The sequence below is a fragment of the Pelodiscus sinensis genome, chromosome 3 (assembly GCF_052426305.1).
Source record: "Pelodiscus sinensis isolate ZL-2025 chromosome 3, ASM5242630v1, whole genome shotgun sequence".
NCBI classification, from domain to species: domain Eukaryota; kingdom Metazoa; phylum Chordata; order Testudines; family Trionychidae; genus Pelodiscus; species Pelodiscus sinensis.
Window position 1 is genome coordinate 18,762,056 of NC_143054.1, and position 12,113 is coordinate 18,774,168.

The following is a 12,113-nucleotide window of genomic DNA, read 5'->3' on the forward strand; positions in this document are numbered from 1 at the left end:
ACCTCATTTTTTGAGGAGTAAAGGTTATTTCGAGGAAAGGTTTTCTCTTGAAATAAGCCTGCGGGGGACCAAGTTTGATATCCCGAAATAGTGCTATTGCGGAAAAGCAGCAGTCCACGATTATGCAGATGAAGTGCAGGATATTTAAATCCCCACTTCATTTGCAATTTTGGATGTCTACATTTGCATTCCTCCCTCGAAAGAGGAATCAAGTGTAGACATAATGCAGAACAAAAATTGTTTCTGAAATCTTAAAAATGTTGTGGGATGGGAAGGAAAAACTATTTCACAGTCAGCTGTAATCTGGATACCTAAGAAGCCGGTGTAGCTATAAATACTTTTTCATATGAAATAAACCCAGAATCTGGGTAGGATGCTGACATTGGCATAGTGGTGCTTGAGTTTCTCCTCTCCAGACTTGACTGCTGCGGTATGAGTGAAGACCGTAACAAAACTTCAGCTGGTTCACCACCTTATCTACCACTTCATTGCAGAGACTTTGCGGAATCCAATGTCCTTTGAAAATGAAGCCAACGATGATAGCATTTGGAAGTCACGATAAGTGCTTGAGAACATTTTATTAAAATAGTCTATGTAAGCATTGAAATTGAACTCTGTAAATTTATGTTGTGGTCTTTCATTCTAACCTCCCTCTCTTTTTGCAAATTCTTGAATATTAGGGAGAGGAAATGTAAAATCCCCTCTTTCATTTGCAATGCAAATGACAGTATTCACTCTGCATCCATCTTTCGGCGTTATGTATTCATTCTGCATTGATCTATGATGTGGATTGAAGAGGAGACATTGAACCCATATTGAAACATGGCACCTAAATTCTTTTGTAACCTATTTTCTAAATTTTGTCCATGTTGGTGAATTTTTATCCACATATTAAAAAGGAAATTTATCAGAGTTTGCTAAAAGTAAACACAAATTGTGACACAAAACCATATGAAAGGAAGTCATGTAAAGCTCTATACGTCACCCTACACCTAGGCACAACAGGGTGTCCCCTTAGATATTTTTTTAAATGTACTCCATTGTTCCAATGTGTTGAAAAACATATGGCATGCACTGCTCTTAACTAAATTCCTTCACATCTATTGTTTTGCATCACATCCTTAATGTTCTTTTAATGTACTTTTATGGTGGATGAATAATCTCATTGCTTTTTTTAAGGGCTCATTATCTTTAGATCCTACTGTTTCTTTTAGTTTTCAAAAGTGAATTTAAGGCCTGATCCAAAACACACTAAAATTAATAGGAGTCTTTTTACTGCATTCAACCGGCTTTGGATCATGCCCTCAGTATTCATTAACTGTGTCTTGAAATTTTAAATGTTCTGTTTTGCAGTGGAACAGGTGTAAAGCAGTTACATTGCAAGTGAACAATGTTTTCCAAATTGGGGCATCTTCTATCCTATGAGTATAATTTGTTCTGGGCAGTGAAGGCCTAGACATAATCCAGTCTCCATGTATATCCAAGTCTCAGAGAAAAATCTAGATCATTTTATTCATGAGAGACCCACTAAAGTACATAAGAACATAAGCATGGCCGTACTGGGTCAGACCAAAGGTCCATCTAGCCCAGTAGCCTGTCTGCCGACAGTGGCCAGCACCAGGTGCTCCGGAAGGGGTGGACAGAAAACAATGATCAAGCGATTTGTCTCCTGCCATCCATCTCCAGCCTCTGACAAACGGAGGCCAGGGACACCATTTCTATCCCCTGGCTAATAGCCTTTTATAGACCTAACCTCCATGAATTTATCTAGCTTCTCTTTAAACTCTGTTATAGTTCTAGCCTTCACAGCCTCCTCTGGCAAGGAGTAATGATTGATGCAAATACTTTAGTTAAATTTTCTGGAGAGAATGACTGTTTTGTCCAAAATATGTCTTCAGAAAGCTGACTGTGCAAAAAACGGTACCTGCTTACCCAATAGATGAAAATTACAGAACCAGTAGTTATATATGGAAATGACCACCCAGTCCATCTCTATCAGTGCAAGATTATTCCCCAAAGAATGAATCTATTAATTTATTAATATTTGTGATAATTCTTTGCCCAGTCTAGTTTTAAAAGTCTTAGGAGCTGGCTCCTCCAACACTTCCCTTTGGAATCTGTGGAACAGAATAATACATCTCAATACTTAAAGCTTTTCCTAATAGTTACCTAATTTTCCCTTACTTTCATCCTATAATTGCCACTTATGCCTGCATTTCCTCTTTAATATTTACACACTAGTCTTCAAATATTTGCAGGCTGATATGATTTCCCATTTTTATTAGTTGTCACCCTCTGGGCTGCCAGTCAATTTTAGTTTTTTCAACAGCCTACAGTTTATCTATCATTCTGCTAATTTGTTGTCCATAGCTGAATCACATATATTGCTCTGTGGTAGGATATATTGATGTATGCAACATGAAATTGCACTTGTATTTTTTCCTAACCAATCAGGTTTCAAGTTCAAACATCTTGGAACAAAGAAATCAGGGCTTACCTACACAATGGGAAATTGTCTCCTGGAAAAAAAGGGATTATAAAAAAATAGGGTTTACAGTAGACAAGTGGTCCTGAGTAGTGGTCCTGGGAACTGCTCAGTGGTCCCCAGGAGTTGGTGCCACTGACATGGATGGCACGAGTAACTGGTGCTACTGCCCCCCCTCTCCAATCAGAAGTCCCTTCCCCAAACCAGTGTCGTCCCCCCAAAAATAATAAGATTTAGTCAGGGTATATAGCAAAAGTCATGGACAAGTCACAGGACACGAATTTTTGTTTATTGCTTGTGATTGTGCATGACTACAATTTTCCATGCATAGTCTAATATTTCAAGTGATTTGAAAATATTTTTTCAGTTTATCTAGAATAAAGATGGCACAACAAATATCAATTTCCTAATGCAGTGAATTCTTCCCAGCTCTACATTCCTTATATGTAACTCCAAAAAGCTGAACATTTCTCAACTTTTTCTCTGCCTATTTTATTTTTCTTTAATAAATACATTTTTGTGTCTTTTAAAAATGTTTTATTCTAATGTTTCCTCTTATGTTTTCTCTAACTCACTACAGTATTATCAAGTCTTTTGGGACAAGTTCTGATTAAAATGAACTTTTAAAGTTACAGTCCTAAATCCATATTTTGACATCTAAATATGTAGCCCAGTTTTTAAAAGTACTAAACATTCAGGAGTTTCTTTTAAATTTTAAGGGGAGCTTCAGGATGTCCAACTTTTCTGGAAAATCAAGTCACCTTTATTTAGGTCCTCAGTATGGACTTGGAAGCATCAGCTTTAGGCAATTGGGGGAAGAATAAATGGAAGTTAGATTTTCAGACAGACTTGAATTTAGGTGCCTGATTTTTTAAGATCATTGAGATGCCTAGCCAAGGGTCCCAAATCTTTTAGAGGAAGCTTAGAGTTAGATTCATGAAGTGTTATGACACTGAGTGGTGCAATATCTATTTTTGCAGGTGCTTAGAAAATCATGAAAAAACTGAACTCCATGTAGCCTAAGATAGGCACCTAGGCTACGTCTACACTGGCACCCTTTTCCGGAAATGCTTAAAACGGAACAGTTTTCCGTTATAAGTATTTCCGGAAAAAGAGTGTCTACATTGGCAGGATGCTTTTCCGGAAAAGCACTTTTTCCGGAAAAGCGTCCGTGCCAATGTAGACGCGCTTTTCCGCAAAAAAGCCCCGATCGTCATTTTCGTGATCGGGGCTTTTTTGCAGAAAATAAATCTGTGCTGTCTACACTGGCCCTTTTCCGGAACAGTTTTCCGGAAAAGGACTTTTGCCCGAACGGGAGCAGCATAGTTTTTCCGGAAAAGCACTAATGATTTTATAATAGATTGTCAGTGCTTTTCCGGAAATTCAAGGGGCCAGTGTAGACAGCTGGCAAGTTATTCTGGAAAAGCAGCTCATTTTCCAGAATAAGTGGCCAGTGTAGACACAGCCCTAGGGTTTATTTACAATGAGTGGAGTGAGATTGGCAATTTAGACATAATTCACAAAAGATAGGAAGCTAGGCAGGGAGCAACCTAAGATAGCCAACAGGAGATGCTGATAAAAGGCATGTGCCTTAATCCCATAATAGAATCACAAGTTTGGAAGAGCCCTCAGGAGATCATTGAGTCCAACCCTTTGCTAAAAGCAGGACAAATCCCAACTAAATCATCCCAGCTAAGGCTCTCTCAAGCCAGAACTTTAAAACCTCCAAGGATGGAGAATCCACCATTTCCCTAGTTAACCCATTCCAGTGCTTCACCACCCTCTTAGTGAAATAGTTTTTTCTAATATCCAACCTATGCCTCCCCCATTGCAACTTGTGACCATTGCTGCTTGTTCTGTCATCACTAAGAACAAATTCTCTCCATCCTCTTTGGACCCCCCCCCCATTCAAATAGTTGAAGGCTTCTATCAAATCCCCCTACACTCTTCTCTTCAGTACACTAAATAAGCTCAAATCCCTCAGCCTCTCCTAATGAGTTATATGCTCCTGCCCCCTAATAATTTTTGTTGCCCTCTTCTGTACTTTCTCCAATGTGTCACATCCTTTCTGTAATGGGGGGCCCAGAACTGGACACAGTATTCCAGGTTTGACCTCACCAGTGCCAAATAAAGGGGAATTACCCTAGATCTGCTGGTACTGCTCCTACAATGCCATTGGCCTTCTTGGCTACAAGGGCACACTAGTGACTCATATCCAGCTTCTCATCCACTGTAAACCCCCGTTCCTTTTCTGCAAAACTTCTGCTTAGCCAGTGGATGAGAAGCTGGATATGAGTCACTAGTGTGCTCTTGTAGCCAAGAAGGCCACACTAGTGCTTAGTAGTGCTTGGGATTTTCCAGCCCAAGTGCAGGACTCTGCACTTGTGTTTGGTGAACCTTAACATATTTCTTTTGGCCCAATCCTCCAGTTTGTGTAAGTGACTCTGGACCTACCCCTACGCTCCAGTATATCTACCTCTCCCCCTAGCTTAGTGTCATCTGTGAAGTTGCTGAGGGTGCAATCCATCCCCTCATCCAGGTAATTAATAAAGATGTTGAACAAAACCAGCCCCAGAACCAACCCTTGGGGCACTCCGCTTGATACTATCGACCAGATACTAAGCCATTGATCACTACCTATTGAGCCTGATGATCTAGCTAGCTTTATATCCATTTTACAGTCCATTTATCCCATCCATACTTCCTTAACTTGCTGGCAAGAATACTGTGGGAGACCATATCAAAAGCTTTCTAATGTCAAGGTATATCATGTCTATTTCTTTCCCCATATACACAGAGCCAGTTACCATCCCTCTCTCATGCTACGTCTACACTACAAGTTTTGCTGGAAAAAGCAATGCAAATGAAGCACAGATTTGCATTTTCTCATACTTCATTTGCATAATCTCTTCTGATCCGTTTTTGCGCAAGGGGTTTTGCGCAAAAAGGAAACGTCCACACTGCTTATTTTTGCACAAAAACCACTTGTGCAAAAATGGATTGGAAGAGATTATGCAAATGAAGCACGAGGAAATGCTAGTCCATGCTTCGTTTGCATTGCCTCTTCCGGCAAAACTTGTAGCGTAGATGTAGCCTCAGGGAATATTCTTTGTTAGAAATTCACAGTTGGGAACCTCTCTCCTGGAATCAGATGGCTCAGATTACAAAGGCATTTCTTATGACAATGGGTTAGGCTTCTACCTTAGTCCATACAAACTGGCAGGAATTGGAGCGATTGTTTACCTCAGTGGCTAGAACACTCATCTGGGATGTGAAAGACCAAGATTCAGTTCCCCCTCTCTGCCAGTAGGAAAAAGGATTTGAATATAATTATCTAGCTCAACTCTAACCACTGAGCTATGGGATATTCTGACATAGGGCTCCCTCAGTCTCTGCTGTAGACGTTGTTCCACTATAGATCAATAATTATAGCCATTTCAACAAGGGGACTTGGACTTTGAGTCCAGGGGACTGGACTTTGGTGCCCTCACTACCAGGCTAAAGAGTCCATCTCTGACTTATTCTATCTCTGGCTCAGTGATAACTCTTTAATTATTGATAATTAATAATAATAATAATTAATAATTAAATAGTCATTGGGCCCAAGCAAGTTCAGAATAACTCTTAGGGTATGTCTGCAATAGCCCCCTAGTTCGAACTAGGGAGGCTAATGTAGGCATTCGAACTTGCAAATGAAGCCCAGGATTTAAATATCCCGGGCTTTATTTGCATGTTCCCATCCGGTTGCTATTTTTAAATGCCACTAGTCTGGACTAACTGACCATGGCTACACGTGGCAGCTAAACAGTAATTTGAACTAAGTCCTTAGTTCAAATTACCTCTTACACCTCATTCCAGAAAGAGTAACAGGTAATTTGAACTAAGGAATTAGTTCAAATTACCGTTTAACTGCTGAGTTTAGCTGCGGGCAGTTAGTCCGGACTAGTGGCATTTAAAAAAGGCGACCGGACGGGAACATGCAAATAAAGCCTGGGATATTTAAATCCCGGGCTTCATTTGCAAGTTCGAATGCCTACATTAGCCTCCCTAGTTCGAACTAGGGGGCTAGTGTAGACATACCCTTATAGCTTAGTTGTTAGAGCACCCACCAAAGAGGTGGGAGATGCCTATACAAATCCTTTCCAAAGGGAGGAGCTGACCCTCAGTCTCTCACATTGCAACGAAGTGCTAAAACCACTGAATAAAAAATTATAAGTGAGGACTGATGAACTCCAGAACAACCACCCCCGAACTGTGTAGAGGATGGACCAAACTGTGTGAAAAGTCAATGAACATTCTAAAGATTCTGCTCTTGGGGGAAACCACATGGGGACACCAGATTTCATAGTCTGTGATGAATTTTCAATAGCTATTTTATTTGGTAGGGGGCTAGCTATGATTTGTGGTTCACTCTGTCTCTCCTGTTGAAGCTGTATATTTAAAGAGTTATTGGAACAGAGAAACTGGATCCTGGGTTTCCCATGTCCTTTGTGAATGCTCTAATCACCATCCTATAGCTTGTGCATTCTCACTCTTTCTCAACACTACTTCCTTTTGTACATTCAGGCAAAGAGAACTGCCCAATTTGGCACAGGAAGTTGTAATAGAGCCAGGCATTGACCCCAGTCTCCTCAGTCTCAATTCAGGGCCTTATGCGAAAAAGGTTGTCTTTCTTTCCTTTCCAAAATCAAATCTTTCTTTAGATATTTTTGCAGAAGTCACCCAACTCCAAGGGTGTGCATTCAATTTGTCTCCTCAATCTCTTCTTTATGGCTGATATTGAACAAGCCACTAACGCGCTACTGACAGGAGTCTGCTTCCAATTTCAAGAAGGTAAATTCTTCAATCTCTCATGCCTGAAGGCAAAAGCTAAAATCACCGAGCAGTTTATTTAAGTATTACTTTTTGCTGAGGCAGTTCCTTTTGTTTTTCATTCAGTGCAGGAATTCAGGAAATGGTATTGTAACTCATTTTAATATAGCAACAATGAACTTTGGTCTCCTTGTCAGTAGAAAAAAATATCACTTACTATTAATCTCCAGCTGGATGTGTTTATGCTCAACCTAATTTTTTATTCAGTGATCAAAGGCCTTCGGTGCCAGTTGTGTCACATTTCACCTTTCACAGCAATGCAATTTTATTTTAGATATTGCAAGTGATGTTGAAATTATACCCGGAATTAGCAATCTACACACCACATTTGTCAAACTTATAAAACTGAAAAGTCAATGAACTTCCTAAAGACACTAATCTGGGGGTATACCACATGGTTGTACTGTCCATTTTGCCATATAATCCTACAAAGATTATTACATTCCATAGGTTTTATCTGAAAAAGATAGTAACTGAGATCTGACTGCTTCCAGTTTCAGAGTTTTTAATCAATCAAAGCTATTGTATTCTGAAACTTCTAGTCTTGCAGGAAGGTCACATAGGCTGAGCATAATGCTCAAGAGCCTGCTGAAAGTCTCTCTCAAAAAGAAAAAAAATCACAGTCAACAATTTGAGAGTTCTTAATGGATTGATCTAGCACTTATCATACTGGGGTCCGGACACTTAATTGAGCCTTTAGGGGCCACTATAATACTGAAAAAAAGTCCTGTGGCACCTTAGGACACGTCTACATAGCAGTGCAATAGCTGAATTAAACTACACAACTTCAGCTACATCAATTAACGTCGCTGAAGTCAAAATAGAATAATAGAATCATAGAATACTAGGACTGGAAGGGACCTCAAGATGTCATCGAGTCCAGTCCCCTGCCCTCATGGCAGGACCAAATACTGTCCAGACCATCCCTGATAAACATTTATCTAACCAACTCTTAAATATCTCCACAGATGGAGATTCCACAACCTCCCTGGGCAATTTATTCCAGTGTTTGACTACCCTGACAGTTAGGAACTTTTTCCTAATGTCAAACTTAAATCTCCCTTGCTGCAGTTTAAGCCCATTGCTTCTTGTTCTATCCTCAGAGGCCAAGATGAACACGTTTTCTCCCTGCTCCTTATGACATCCTTTTAGATACCTGAAAACTGCTATCATGTACCCCCTCAGTCTTCTCATTTCTAAACTAAACAAACCCAATTCTTTCAGCCTTCCTTCATAGGTCATGTTCTCTAGACCTTTCATCATTCTTGTTGCTCTTCTCTGGACCCTCTCCAACTTCTCCATATCTTTCTTGAAATGCAGTGTTCAGAACTGGACACAATACTCCAACTGAGGACTAACTAGCACAGAGTAGAGCAGAAGAATGACTTCTCTTGTCTTGCTCACAACACATCTGTTAATGCATCCCAGAATCATGTTTTCATTTTTTGCAACAGCATCATACTGCTGACTCATATTCAGCTTGTGGTCCACTATAACCCCTAGATCCCTTTTTGCCATACTTCTTCCTAGACAGTCGCTTCCCATTCTGTGTGTGTGAAACTGATTGTTCCTTCCTAAGTGGAGCACTTTGCATTTGTCTTTATTAAACTTCATCCTGTTTACCTTAGACCATTTCTCCAATTTGTCCAGATCATTTTGAATTATGACCCTATCCTGCAGATTAGTCGCAACCCCTCCCAGCTTGGTATCATCTGCAAACTTAATAAGCGTACTTTCTATGCCAATATCTAAATCGTTGATGAAGATATTGAATAGAGCCGGTCCCAGAACAGACCCCTGAGGAACCCCACTTGTTATACCTTTCCAGCAGGATTGTGAACCATTAATAACTAACAAATAGTTATTAATTGAGCACCAAAAAGCTTAATTCGGCTTTTGATGCAGTCTACAAGGCAGGATGTCAAAGGAAGACCATTCTTCCTTCAACTTACCTTTCTCCTCATGAAATGAGGGTTACCATGAGTCAAACAAAGAAGTCCTCCAGCTCAACATTATTTCGAAATAAAGGCTTGTAGTGTAGACTCTCACTATGTTATTTCAGAATAATGTCAGTAATTCTGAAATAACGCTGCTGTGTAGATGTACCCTTAGAGACTAACAAAATATCAGGAGCTTTCCTGGGTAAAGCACACAGTGGGTTTTGCCCATGAAAGCTCATGATCCTATATTTATTTGTTAGTCTCTAAGGTGCCATGGGACTATTTGCTGTTTTTAAAGTTACAGTCTAACTATTATACTATAATACAAAAAATTAACAATGTCAGCATTGTAGTTGAAAGCTTCATTTTAAATATAATAACATGCTTTTGCTTAAAGACGGTAATGTAACAAAGCAGCATGTTCTGAGGAAGTATTCTGTATGACTATTACACTCCCTGCCTCCTTTTCCCCAGGTTAACTAAATACTGATGCATGGAACAGAGTTCTATCTTTTCAGGACTTTTGAGAGAGCATTACACAAGAGTTAACTATTGTAGGTAAAACCCAGTAAGTAGATATGTATAGTTCTCGGTCAACTTCAAAGAGAGAGAGTACTGTATGGTTTATTAACAAAAGAAAGCTTTAATGCACACAGGAAACATTATAAACAATATCTAAAATAATATGAATGACTTTTGAACAAAAGTTGTTCAGCAGTGACACTACTAATGTTCCTTTTACAGATATCTCCACTTTGTTTCTGTTACAATCATTTAAACTTGAGGTTTCAATCCAGGGCCGTGTCCAGACTCAGGGGTTTTTTCGGGAAAAGTAGCCTTTTCCCGAAAAAACTTCCCCTGCGTCCAGACTCAAGCCGCGTTCTTTCGAAATTATTTCGAAAGAACGCGGCTTTTCTTTCGATGGCGGTAAACCTCAATTTACGAGGAAGAACGCCTTCTTTCGAAAGTTCCTCTTTTGAAAGAAGGCGTTCTTCAATGTAAAGAGGCCGTCTTCGAAAGAGAGTATCCAGACTCGCTGGGTGCTCTCTTTCGAAAAAGCGGATTTCTCTTTCGAAAGATCCGCCTGCAGTCTAGACGCGATCATTTGAAAGAGGCTCTTTCGAAAGATGCTTTCGAAAGAGCCTCTTTCAAAAGAAGCCTGCAGTCTAGACATAGCCCAACTGACTACACTTCTATATTTTAGTGTGAACACACAAACACTCCCTCCTTTCACACCTTACTTTTTGCTGTATTTGTTGCTCCCGTATCCGGCCTGATTTGTTTTCTGTGTTTGATTGGTTTTTACTCTATCTATTTGTGCTACTGTAAGGAAGCATGTACTATTATTTCTGGTGTTTCTTGTGTGTTGCTATATGGGACATGAGTGACCATTTATAATAATATTGATTCTAATTTTATAAAATTGCAATGCATCTTACAAGATATGCCATGTAAGTGGAAAAGTTATGATTTGATAAGTTCAATAATCTTATGTATATGTATTTTCACCTTTGTATCATGAGGTGTACTGTGTTTCTGGGTAAGACCCCCCCCCTCCCATACAGATTGGTATCAGCTCTCTCTAGCCTGTTTGATGGTCCATTATGGGCAATCAGCTGTACATTTCACCCATTGAGAGAAGCCAGAAGCTATGCCAATGAGTCAGTTGGACAGGTAGTCATTTGTGATTAGGACAAGGGATCTATGAGCCACATGGCAAAAGATATTAAAGGCAGCTGCATCTTCTCCATTTTCTCTTCAGTCCTGCTTCTCCTTTCTGGAGTAACTTTTCTACAAATTGAAGCTTTGAACAAAGGACTGATAGACCCATCTCAGCCTTGAGTGTATTCCTGAGGGACATTACATACCAGCAAATTCAATGCTGCTAAGAACCTGATTTATGGACACCAAAGTCATATGTAGTTATCTGATCATTTTGACAATTTAACAACTCTCTTCTCTTTCTTTTTTTTCATTTATACAAAATTTTGGTTTTAAATACATTTTTTTTTTGGCTAGCAGCATGGTATTTTGGGTCAGATCCAAGCTAGTATTGAACTGGAAATGTGGAAACTGGCCCTTTAGCGATCAGGAGAACATTGTACATAGTGAATAGAGTTTTAAATAACTTCTCACTTAACTGGGCCTGTTTACAGATTGGGAACCAGCTTCTGAATAACAAGTGGAGGCAGGTCAGGAGCAAAATTAGTGACTGGTTGGTGAATCCAGCTACATTGTTTTTTCAGTTCATTGCTCTGACCTTGGCATGTTGGCTATGCTCTTGTCACAAGTTATTTACACATAACTCTCATGTGTATATGTTTGTGTTTGTGTGCATGTGCACATTTATGAGGGGTGAGTATGAACATATCTGTCATATTAAAAACAATTGAGAATTGGATAGTGACATCAAATAATAACAGATCTTAGAACATACTAGTTGATTGATAATTCAATTGGTTATATATGAATGCAGCTATGAACATCTGTGTGAACTCAGAAAGAAAAGACAGACCTAAAAGAAATTGCTAGGACGTATCATTCTCCGGCCACTTGAAAATCATCATCAGAGTTTTTTTAAAAAACAAGCACAAGATTAATAAAGTACAGAAAAAGTTTTATGTACAGATATACATATTAACAATGTTTTATTATAAATGCAGTGAAGTTCACAGAAGAACATAATGTAAGCAACTGTGCCTGCACACAGTTGTACTTAAGAGTTCATGTTAATGCAGACATGTTGCATATACTTAACCAAGAACAGGAGGTTTTGATGTCTTAAACAAATTCCTTGCAACAGAACAGCCACCTGT